Raw genomic sequence first — 12,687 nt, 5'->3', positions numbered from 1 at the left:
ACCGTCAGAAGCGGGAGCCAACCCTGGGAACAGTAGGGAGCTACTGGGAGGTGTAAAGCTGCAGATAGAGATAGGCAGTAAGGCTGTGTGTGAGGAGCAGCGGGGTGGCTGCCAAGAGTCGCAGGAGCGACGAGAAGGCGAGACAGCACGAGGCTGTCAGAGCTGCAGCAGGAACAGCCAAGGGAGCTGTGTGAGAGTACAGCAGCGGAGCTGCTGTGGGGGTTGCAAGAGCGACAAGAACAGCAGCGGGGCTGCTGATGTGGACTGGAGTGACATCGGAACCAGCACAGAGAGAATAAGAGAGACAGCCGTGTGGGAACGCAGTACGGACCGAATAAAGGACACTGAGCCAGAGATCGTGGTCAAGTCTTTTATTACACTGGGGTCAGAAGTGAAACGGCATGTCTAAGCAAGTAAGGAAGAAAATTCCCCCGGCGCCAGCATCGGCTTCTTCGTCCGACGACGACGAATTCCCTCCGACCACGGATTCTGCTGGGGTGGTGGAGGAGAGCCCTGCTGAGGCGAGCACGGGGACGGGCGTGGAAGATGTCGGCGCGATGGCGGGTCCGTCAACAACATCGGACGCTGACCAAAGATGGCAACAGGTGGCAGAACAACTGGAGACACTCAAGGACGTCCTGGCGCATCTATGTCACCTCGTTACGCCAAGGACGACGATGGAACGAGAAGGTGCTCCACGGGCCGCCACGTTGCCTGCCCTGCCGCCGCCATTGGCCAGGCGGCAAGAAGACGCCATCTTGCGCGCTCCGCGGCGCCAAACCGCCATCTTGGCCACGCCGCGGGCCGACGCCATTTTGAATTTGCCTCCAGAACAACCATCATTGGAAGACGGCGTAAAGAGGAGTCGGAGTCGCCACCTTACTACAGTTAAGGAATTCTCTATCGGGGGCGATTGGAGCGCTTTCGCCTGCCGATTTTTGGCGGCGGTTCGTTCAGCAAGATGGACCGATGCGGAGGCCTTGGAAGTGTTGCCGACTCTACTGGACGACGAATCTGTTCGATTTTTCCGTTCCATAACGGCCGATAAGAAGAAGACTTTATGTGGAGTTTTTGAGGAAATGGCCGACGCCTATGAGCCACCTGACGACGCGCATCGGCGATTCGCTCAACGACAACGAGCACCCGAAGAATCGCCCGTGGCGTTCAGGGGTGCGGTGTTGGAGCTGGCCATGGCAGCATATCCTGACACGCCACAGGATCTGCTCGAGCCTCTCATATTGGGAAAAATGCTGGAGCTGTCTCGGGATCTGGGGATCCCCATGCCTGTGTGTGGGCATGAGAAGCTCACGTCCCGGGCGGCAGCAAAGTGTCTGGATGCGCAGTTTAATCTCCGTCGCTGGAAGCAAGTGGCGGCATGGACGGGTGGGCCCGTCAAGGAAGGAGGCGCGATGGGGTGGGACCCCACAAGGGCGATCTATGTGCCGGATGAGCGGGGTCCACAGGAGCTGACGGCTGCCTCCTCTCCATGGTCGGGACGCGGAAGGCCGGGGCCGCGCGCTACGCCATCGGGACGGGGCCGCCGCGATGCAAGACCTGCGCTTCGGCGCAACGAGGCCGATTGCTTCCGCTGCGGCCGTAGGGGCCATTACGCCAAAGATTGCTGGGCCCGCTTCCCGGGTCCGCCGCAGCAGGAGCCCACAACACCGGACAAGCCGACCAAGGAACCTCCGAAACAGGCATGTCGGCACGCACCAGACACTCGGCAAGGCTTTTCACCTCACCCACCACCTTTGTTGCGCGATCCTATTGTTGTTGTTAAAGAAAGGCCATCGACGGGGCCTTGTCATTCAGTTACGCAGTGGCGCAAATTGGCACGGAGAGTTGTCGCGGCCGCTACGGGTTCGTCCACTGTACCGGGGTCCATACAAGGTGTGGACGTGCGCATTTTGGTCGACTCGGGAGCGTCTGCGACTATTATATCGGATGTCATTTTCCATCTGTTGGGCATTCCGCCGGGGGCTGTGCGTCCGGTTTATGGGTCGTGCGTCGCTGCGAACGGGGGTAATATGGGTATCGTGGGCCAGGTGGATGCTAAGATATCTATAGGGGATGTGTCGGCTTCGGGCGTTGTGTTAATATCGAGATCTTTGGCGGTTCCTTGCTTACTAGGCACGGATTTTTTGGCTAAGATGCCCATTTTGATTAAAATCAATGAGAATTGTATTGAATTGCCGGGGGGCCGTCGAATCTCGTTTCTGCCGTCGCCCTGGGGGCGACCTGCTTCGGCCGTACAGGTGCAGGCGCTGTCCGTCGCATCTGTGGACATCCCACCTGGTTCACAGATGCTTATACCCTTGCGGTATCGGAAGCCCCTGCCCAATCGGCTAGGAGCATTAGGGGTCTTGTTGTCACCATCCGCCACGATAACAACGGGATTGGCGTTAGTTGGGGCACAGACCATCGTCCGGCCGGATCAATTACCGGTTTTACAGGTGCTTAATGCGGGGGTGGAAAACATCCGTGTTCCGGCCGGTACGGTTGTGGCACATGCCACTACGGCGTTTGCGACGCACGATTGTCCGCATCGCCGGGGAGTGGTCGCTGGTGTTTCCGAGCCAAGGGGTTCGGATAATCGTTGGATCGCTACCTTATGTGACGAAAATTCTTCCCTGTCCGTGGGGCAACGTGATGCGCTGCGTAAATTGTTGCTGACGTATTCGGATGTGTTCAGCTCCGACGATTTGGATTTGGGACGCACATCGTTGCTTTCCCATCACATTGAGACGGGCGACGCTGCCCCTATTCGGTTAAATTCGCATCGGATGAGTCCAGCGGAGCGAGAACACGTTCGGGGGGCGGTGGAAGACATGTTGGCTGCGGACATTATATCGCCATCTAACAGCCCATGGGGCGCTCCTGTGGTCTTGGTTAAGAAAAAGGATGGCAACTTGCGATTTTGTGTCGATTTCCGGAAATTGAATAAGATATCGGTGGCAGATGCGTACCCCCTGCCGCGTATGGACGACTCCCTTGACGCATTGTCGGGGGCTAAGTTCTTTTCCACACTGGACCTCTCTTCGGGATTTTGGCAGCTTCCCCTTGACGAGTCCTCACGGGAGAAAACCGCATTCCGTACGCCGCAGGGGTTATTTCAATTCAACTGCCTCCCGATGGGATTGAATGCGGCCCCTGCTACATTTCAAAGATTGATGGAGCTCGTTTTGACGGGGTTGCAGTGGGAGACGTGTCTTATATATTTGGACGATATTATTGTGTTCAGCCGCACATTTGAGGAACATTTAACGCGGCTGGAGACAGTGTTCACGAGGATGCGCTCTGCCAATTTGAAATTCAAACCAAAGAAATGCCACCTACTGCAACGGTCCGTCCGTTATTTGGGGCACATTGTGAGTGCAGAGGGGGTGTCCACGGATCCGGAAAAGACGGCGTGTGTCCGGGATTGGCCGACTCCGGCCTCTGTGGGGGATGTTCGGCGGTTTTTGGGATTTGCCTCGTATTACCGAAGATTTGTGCCGGGGTTTGCGACGATTGCGAGGCCCTTGCATCTCCTTACGGGTAAAGGACGGAAATTTGTTTGGGGAGAGCCGGAAGAGGCGGCCTTTCGGAGTCTGCGTGATCTATTGGCTACGGCCCCGACATTGGATTATCCCGATTTTGATCGCCCTTTCATTCTTGATACGGACGCGAGTGACACAGGTATTGGGGCGGTATTATCACAGTCTAAAGGGGGCGTAGAGCGCGTCGTGGCGTATGGTAGCCGAGTCTTGTCGCCTGCGGAAACACGCTACTGTGTCACTCGTAGAGAACTTTTGGCGGTTGTTTTTTTCCTACGGCAATTTCGACCGTACCTTTACGGTCGTTCTTTTATTGTGCGTACGGATCATGTGGCCTTGCAATATGCACTTAAAATGGACCAGCCATCGGGACAGTGGGCACGTTGGTTGGACACGCTGCAGGAATTTTCCTTCCAAATTCAACATCGGAAGGGAGTGCGCCATGCGAACGCTGACGCACTTTCCAGATTACCAGGGCGCGCCCCTTGTAAATGTGCGTCGGGGACGCATAGGTGTTCGCCGATTCTGAACCCCCCTCAGCCGCTTACGTTGGCCGTCGGGAAGTCGGATACTCCGATGGAACCGGGACCGACTGATGGGGTTTTGAATCTGCCGCGGTCTGTCTGGATTCGGGAACAGATGATGGACGAGTCGTTGTTGTCCATGCGGAAGCGGTCTATGAGGGACAATGGGAGTCCGAGTTCGGCTGTGGGGCCGCGAACCGCTCTCCGAGATGGTCTGCTTATGTGGCAAGAAAGGTTCCAGGAAAGCTGGCGTGTGGTGGTACCAACGTCCTTGCGATTTGAGTTGATTAGAACTCTCCATTGTGACACACTATTGCATTTAGGGGTGCAGAAGACCTTGTTGACGTTACAACGTCATTATTTTTGGCACGGCATGGCGACAGATGTCGTAGGGCACGTGCGCGCGTGCCCTGAATGCGCCCGGCGTAAGCCGCCTAAACATCCTTACGTGCCGCCTCTCCAGTCGATTCAGGTGTCTCGAGTCAATGAATTGGTGGCACTGGACATATTGGGACCCTTCCCACCATCGGCGAGGGGGAATAAATATTTGCTGGTAGGGGTTGAGTATCTCTCCCGTTGGCCGATGGCCTGGCCGTTGCCCGATCAGTCGGCCGCGGCCATCACCGACGCCTTTTTGTTTGGGTACATTATGGACAAGGGGGCGCCGGAGAGACTCCTCACGGACCAGGGCCGAAATTTCTCTTCTAAATTATTGGCTGAAGTGTGCGCAGGCCTTGGGACTAAGAAGATACGGACATCTCCATACCATCCGCAGACGGATGGTATGGTTGAGCGGCTGAACAGGACATTGTCTGCCATGCTTTGCCATACTGTGAGTGAACAGCAATCGGATTGGGATCTGCACATCCCCGGAGTGCTTTCGGCGTACAGGATGACGCCCCATGCGGCTACAGGGTATTCGCCGTTTTACCTTATGTATGGTCGGGAAAACGTGCCTCCGGTGGATGTGCAATTGGGTACTGGGGTGAAGGGACCTCGTAAACCACTCCCTGAATACATTCGGGACACGGTTCGCCGGGTTACGGAGGCGCGGGAAAACGCCCGCGTGGCTACGGCCAAAGCCCAGGCCCGGAACGAGCGGTATGCTCGGCGGTCTGAGGGGGAGTGCCCCTGGAAGGTGGGAGACCTGGCCTGGCTCCATTGCCCGCAGGTGCGGCCGGGGACCTCTCCTAAATTGCACAAACCTTGGCATGGTCCTGTGCGCCTCATTGAGGTTCCCAATCCACAGTCGGCGCGCGTTCAGTTTGGTTCTCGCCGTTGGTTTGTTCATACGTCGCGGTTGAAACCATATGTTGCTCCCCTACGTGATGCGTCATCTCCCAATGTTGCCTTGCCGGGGTCTGTTGCTGCTGACTCTGACTCTTCCCCGCCTGCGTCCATTGATCTTGCTGGAGCGCCTGTCGTACCTGTTCCAGACAGGCCGACCGTGACACCGCGGGGGAGGAGTGGGCCTGTTCGGAGGGCGCCTGCCAGGGCTGCGGTACCTTCAAGCTCGGCGACCCTTCCGACCCCGCTGCAGGCGCATTCGCGGAATACGACCAAGACTGATTCGTCAGGGACACGAGATGTCGGTGGACTTCCAATCGCAGCAGGGGAATTACCCCCTGTCATTTCTCGTGTTCCATCGCGTCCCCGTTCTACAAGTGGGCCGCCGACTGTCCGGGACGGGCCGGCGACCCGCACTCGTTCCAAATCGCTTACGTTTCGTTGATTGTATGTTGTTATTGTTCTTGTTCTTGCCGTCGTATTTATCGCATGCTTTCGTACGTTCGTCGATGTTACTTGTGTCTTGTTCTTGTTGTTATTATATTGCATGCTTAGTGTCCTTTAAGGGGGAAGGTCGGTTCACCGCATTACGCTTTGGTGTTGTTCAGCCGAGGTCGGCTGGGTTTTTTCTATGGGGGAGGGTGGTGTAATGCGGGCGAAAGCGACCTTCCGGATGTGACGTCACGAGGAGGCGGAGCCAGGTGACGTGGGTGAAAGGTAGGGGGTCCTTAAGCGGGAAACCGGAAGGAGAAGTCAGTCGGGGTGTGAATGGAAAGGTGTGGGGCCACGCGGGCGTACGAGCCGAGGGGGCACCGTCAGAAGCGGGAGCCAACCCTGGGAACAGTAGGGAGCTACTGGGAGGTGTAAAGCTGCAGATAGAGATAGGCAGTAAGGCTGTGTGTGAGGAGCAGCGGGGTGGCTGCCAAGAGTCGCAGGAGCGACGAGAAGGCGAGACAGCACGAGGCTGTCAGAGCTGCAGCAGGAACAGCCAAGGGAGCTGTGTGAGAGTACAGCAGCGGAGCTGCTGTGGGGGCTGCAAGAGCGACAAGAACAGCAGCGGGGCTGCTGATGTGGACTGGAGTGACATCGGAACCAGCACAGAGAGAATAAGAGAGACAGCCGTGTGGGAACGCAGTACGGACCGAATAAAGGACACTGAGCCAGAGATCGTGGTCAAGTCTTTTATTACAAAACAATAAAAATGCTCACAACGTTTCGACTGCAACACAAGCAATCATCATCAGGTGTGAAATCCACAGCAAGAAAATTTGAAAAAGAACCAAGAATATAAATATGTCGTTAACCCACCACTGCTCGACACAGCCAATGAGAAATATTGGTCGCAAAAGTCTACGTGTTAAACAATAAATAAATCTTCAAATTGAATCGTGACCCCGACTCTCGGGGAGATGCACACTTTCCGTGCCTATCTAAAAGCCCAGCATATGATCATATCACCTGGAACGCGCCCGATCTCGCAAGATATTCGGTGGGCCAAGCAAGATTGAGCCTGAAGATGCCATGCATAAAACAGGTGTTCTCGGCTGCTGCAGGAGCTACATTGTGAGCAGCAGAGTGGCAGAGGCGGTCACATTACATGTTGTACTCTACTATCCCCCTAAGGTTCGTTCTCACCCGCCTTCACCAAACCCGCACTTAATCAGCCGTGGTAAAGTACGGTCAAAATAACCCCCATGACCCGCACGGTCTAAGTGGAGGCCCTCATCCAGCAGTGGATGGACACAAGGACTGTCCAGTAGTACACCTGGGATATTCATAATGACGTATTTTGGGTTAGATCGCGTACGTATAAATGTGTCGTAAGCCTCCAACACCGGACTAAGACAGTGCGGTTTGTAACGTAAGCAAAACGTGCCAATTATTTACTACTTCTGTCCACAGGTGTGTTGGAGAGTAAATCCACAACATTTACAATTTGAGTTAACGACGTTTCGCTGGTAATTACATCCAGCATCATCGGGCGATTTGCCAGAGTAGTGGCACGACGCATTTATGCTCACTCGATCTAACCCAAAAAAGCTTTATTATGAATAATAATAATATTGGTCGCGATAGCCTACGCGTTAAACTCACCTGGGATATGTTGCCGGCTGTAAAAACCCCATAGCAATAAGGCCGTTTGAGTTCAGCGTTTTCAGTGCACCTCATTCCGTATCCCTGTTCTGACCACCGATCACACTCGCGAGAAAAAGGTTGGGCAAAAAAACTTTTCTCAGTCACTCTTTCACGCAGAATAAAGGGCATCTATCTAGGAGAGGTGTATACAACAGAGATAGTTGTGTTTGAAAAGGGCTCTAAGTGCATTCCTGACAGTGAGTTTAGAAAGCAAGTGGCCATCTAATGGGAGAGACTTTTTTTTCTCTTGCACTCTGCCTTAAGACAGCAGCGATTACCAAGGACTCCCCGCTGTAAACATTTACCCCGGATTTTGTCAATTTCGACGTTTAGTTATATTCACGGCTTAAGAAGTAATATATTGCACGTGTGTTGTTGTATATTTTTGTTCGTTTTTTTACTAGTTCCCTATTCCTTTAACATGCAACGTACGTACCTAATTTTGTTGTTTGCATAACCACATACTTAACCATGATTGTAACTGAGATGTGTACCATCCTAGGGCGCCGATTAAATAGAGCCTGACAGCTTATTGGGCCCTTCCTGTTGAAATAAATAAAATATGCCGCAAATCTACTTGCTCGGGATTTTGTGGGAGAGTTGAAAGATAAACCTTACAATGCCATGGCACGTTTGGTGTACATATAAACCCATGGAAATGGGTGAAGTTATTTTGATTTTATCAGCCTTCATTGCCCGAGACCAGTTCATTCATACACCATAATAGTGCATTGTATAACCTAACCATCTCTTGTAAGCATGTTACAATGCACATTTTTGACGTATCTGCGATTATACTGATAACTGGACGTCTCTGAGTTCGCGTCGGGTAAGACTCAGCCCATAATCTCTTATGGTTGTATAAATTAATACCACTTTGTGGTAAGTTATCAGTGATTTTCAAACCCAGACAGTAGCTCCCAGCCATGGGAACGTGGAGTGATATCTTCTGGCACAAAGCCACCAACAGAGATAAGTGTTTCCCCATTGTCCATTTGACTTTTTATAAACTCACTGTCGAGTAAAGGTGCAGCCCTGCAATTCCTTACTCGCGCCACTGCCAGTGGAAGGGCCTCCACTTGGATGCGCGCCTCCAGAAGGTGTTTTGGCCTACTCTTCCATTGCTGAATTTATAATCGAGTTGATTAGTAGGATTTGGAGTAGGAACGTATGCAGTCTGGAATACCCTCCGACTCCTACGTCCGACAAATAAACTCTATCATATTGTTCCAATCTGAACTAAATATCTTTTTCATTCATCCAGGCAGAGACTGAATTTTAGGTAATCACTTTTTTGGACATTGGACCGATTGATAGAAATTTGGGCGTAACTTTTTGGCACTCCACCTGCTGAGAAGGTTTCCTGGCTTAGTTGGGAAGCTGGGTGTGTGGTCTGGGATGCTGATACCTCATGGACTAATTTCTTTGTTGTGAACAATTTTTGTTGTTGTTTGTGCTTTTTTTGGTGCCCTTTCCTATTTAGTTTCTTCATTTTAGACTTTGCTCGGCAGTGGGGTTTTCATTTCCTCGTTGCGTGTGTGCGTGTTGGTCTTCTTTCGCGCTGTTTGTAGCGAACCACGTATATGGGATTTGGTCCTCATTTATAATCAATGTACAGCGTTGTGGGATGCTGTCGGCATGAATGACGCTATAGAACATTAAAGTATGACTAAACGCTTTTTAAGAGGCGCGAGGACCCACAATTTACCCCAATGCACGCGACCTGTCGATCAACAAGCTGTGGTGTGACCAATTTATATTGCAGAGTGCACAGAGGCAGAGGGAAATTTAAGAAACTTGCCCCAATTGTGTCAAGTGCCGTGCCGGGGGATGATATCAATTATCCCTGGACAATAATACACGAAGAAACAAAAAACACAATTAAAAAAATAATTTAACTCTCATATAAAATCCAGTTTTTATGTTACAATTTAGCCACAAACAATGCTTATTTGTTTAGAAAGTACAAAAAAAGAAATATATGTGTATACAACGAGGAACTTGTTATAAAAGCTCTCGATTATAGGGTCCCCAACGGTCCTTTTATTATCATTATTATTGTTCTGTTAGTCATGAGAAAGAGCCGCCACGTTGACGGTCACTTCAAAGACATTCCACCGGCTGTACACGCGGCACAGAGATGGGAAGGTTGAGTGGCTGTTTGCCAGCCCATGTTGCTGCCTCTGTGCTAAGCTGTGTGCAGCGATCCAAGGTGAAGCCCGGGCTATGGGAAGTGCTGATGAATGGGGGCAGTTGTGGAGGAAGGGCCCCGTGGTGGGGAGAGATTGTTTTTTCACCGCTTTGACTCATTTCCTCATAACTACAAGTCACCGCCTCACCTTCCGGCAAATGTTCAGCTGAGTGGCTTCATTATTGGACGGTTTGTTCTTTTCCATCGGTTCACGTTCAGATTGTGCAGTCTTTGTATTCTCCGAATTGTTTTCTTGCGTGTTTTGTTGCTAGGTGTAACGGCGTACGTCTCTAAGCCAGGGTTGGTGGATCACCCTTTGATCCTGTGTGAGACACGCAACCCCGGAGGGATAGTGAGATACCTGAAGGAGTCCGTATAAACGATAGCTTGATGACCAAATTTTGGGGCTAAAAGATAATTTCCCCAAACGTGATCTTATCGAAATGTACGTGTTTCTCCGCTGTAAGGAAACGTGTTTGCCGTTGATACTGATGGTAAAAAATATATCTTCAGCCATTGCTTGACACACCACGACCAAAACAATGACATTGCTAATTAATAAGACCATAATGTGCTTATATGTCATAGAAACGTCACTGCCAATGGGTAGTTATTGGCCATTTTATAGCCATTAACAACAGTCTAGAAACGCGTTTTGAAGATTGCCGTTCAAATATCAGTCATGATTCGACTAAGCCATTCATCCATCTATGTTCAATAAAATAAGTGCCACTTTTTTTGCAGCCAACCAGGGTTGTTTTATGTATGTGAATGTTGAATTTTCACCTTTTGCTCAAGGCCACTAACGAACTACCCAACTGCTCGTTTGTTCACGGTGAAACTTTAGATTTTACCTGCCTTGGATGCACGTGTGTCATAACGTCTTGGAGTCAACATTAATGCATCTAATAAGGGTTTTGTCAGGAATTAATGTAAAGTAGCTGAATCACATATTTAATAAACACATAGAAAAATAAACGCCGCTTGAGCAAGCATACCCTGTGAAATGTCGGAAGGTCATTACAGTTTAAATGTTGAAACTTATTATTTTCGTAAACGTTCTATTGCAATAATATTATCACGTGCATGATTTTAATCTCTTACATGTGCGTCTTATTCTTGTTGTTTTACAGCTGGATGTGAAAGGCATATCACTGTGAAAGAAGAACTTTGAAAATCAAGGAGCCTGATTCACATCTAACAGGAGCATGTCTGCTATTTCAATGTTTAAACTGAAAACTGTTCAAATGAATGAATGAATGGACGCTTTCACGTAACATCGCTCGCTCACACGTTCTTTCTCTAATCCGGTCACGTGCTGCTATATTGTAGGAGCACTTGGCTTACGTGATGCCGGAAGGTTGCCAATGCAAATCACGGTCAAGAATCAACTCAGCCTATAATCCCTTTGGGGTCGATAAAATACCTAACGTGCTGTGGGAATGTGGCATGTTCGCTATTGGCTGTAAGCACCAACCTTACTCATAACACTGTGTAACACATTTGTTTTTCTTTCCTGGGTAAGTGTTATTTAATAATTGCTTATGCCTCAAAAGTACAAAAAATGGATATTATTCCCCAAAAAACTTTGCTTTCTTTGTTTAATCATTTTTGTATTACGTTAGTATAAATACATGTAAATTTTGATTCATATGTTGTTTTTTATGACTTTATGTGAACGACAAGACACAAATTAGCCCGTTTTCTCATTGAAAATAGGTACATGTCAAAATATCACTGTCCTAGTCACAAAAGCAAAGTTTGTGGGGAATAATAGCCATTTTCTACACTTTTTAGGCATAAGCAATTACAAAATAACACTTACTACCCAGGAACAAAAATTGTGTTACATAGTGTAATAATTCTTCAGGCAATGGAAGGTTGACTTTAGACAAGTACATATCATGTATTTCATGAAATACTTTTGTTGAGTTCTGCATTTCATTTCAATTTGACTGTTCCATTATTTTCACTCATCTGCAGAGTAATGCAAATCCCACCTTAATTTAATGCATTTCTATATGAAGTGGACGCTCTGTAAAGGGACTGAATTAACCGGTATGTTTAAGGCACGTGGCCCGTTAACATATACTGTATGTGGAGGTCAACTTACCTGTGTATTCACAGGTTGACAAATATGACAATGATGCCTGTTCATATTCGTCATTACATAGGAATGCAATTCATTGTGAACCCTCATATATATTTTACGTAAATTTCCTCACGCTATTCTCAATGCTGTCAAAGAACTTCTCAGTATTATTGGGTGGGGTCACGAACGCCTATTAAAATGATATATATATGCATGATGGTTCGTATTGTTTTGACGCATATTAACGGTAGCAAATTTAATTAACTAAATAATTTCTAAATGCCACAATTGTAGTTAGGGCATCATATCATATATCCAGCATATCATCATTGTCAACAGCAGAAGTCGTGGTCGATCCACTGCTGGACTATGGTTCCACACCATTGCCATCTATCACATTCTCGCTAAAGGACAATCTATCGAGGCCCTGCTACAAGAGCTTATTTCGTCACTCCATCTCCATGGTGCACCACGTCCTCTAGGTCGTGTTGCTTCCTTTGACTGCCACTCCACCGTCAGCCTCAAACACCAGCCATCGTGCCTCCTAGATATGTATTCTTCTCAAGCCCACACGCATTTGTTATTTACCTTTACTATAGTTTACTCTCCTATCGCGTGTTGCTGCAACCTTCTGATCTGTGAAAAGAGCTTCATAGTTTATCCAATTTTTCCAGGATAAATAAAGATTCTGATTCTGAGTGTGATTTAACTAAATATTTACTCTGATCCACGTGTTGCTTTTTCTGTCCGTCTCAGTGTCATTCCAAGCGTGAACCTCTCAATGCATCTCTGCACACTATTTAGCATTCGTTTAATTTGTAAATCAATGTCCATGTTGATGAGCCATGTCATAGCAGGTGGCATGTACTTATTAAATCATTATTTCTTTGGAAAAATAATGGTCGAGGTTTCCCTCGCTTT

This window comes from Lampetra fluviatilis, chromosome 8 (genome assembly GCF_964198595.1).
Source record: "Lampetra fluviatilis chromosome 8, kcLamFluv1.1, whole genome shotgun sequence".
NCBI lineage: Eukaryota > Metazoa > Chordata > Hyperoartia > Petromyzontiformes > Petromyzontidae > Lampetra > Lampetra fluviatilis.
This window is presented reverse-complemented; position numbering follows the sequence as displayed.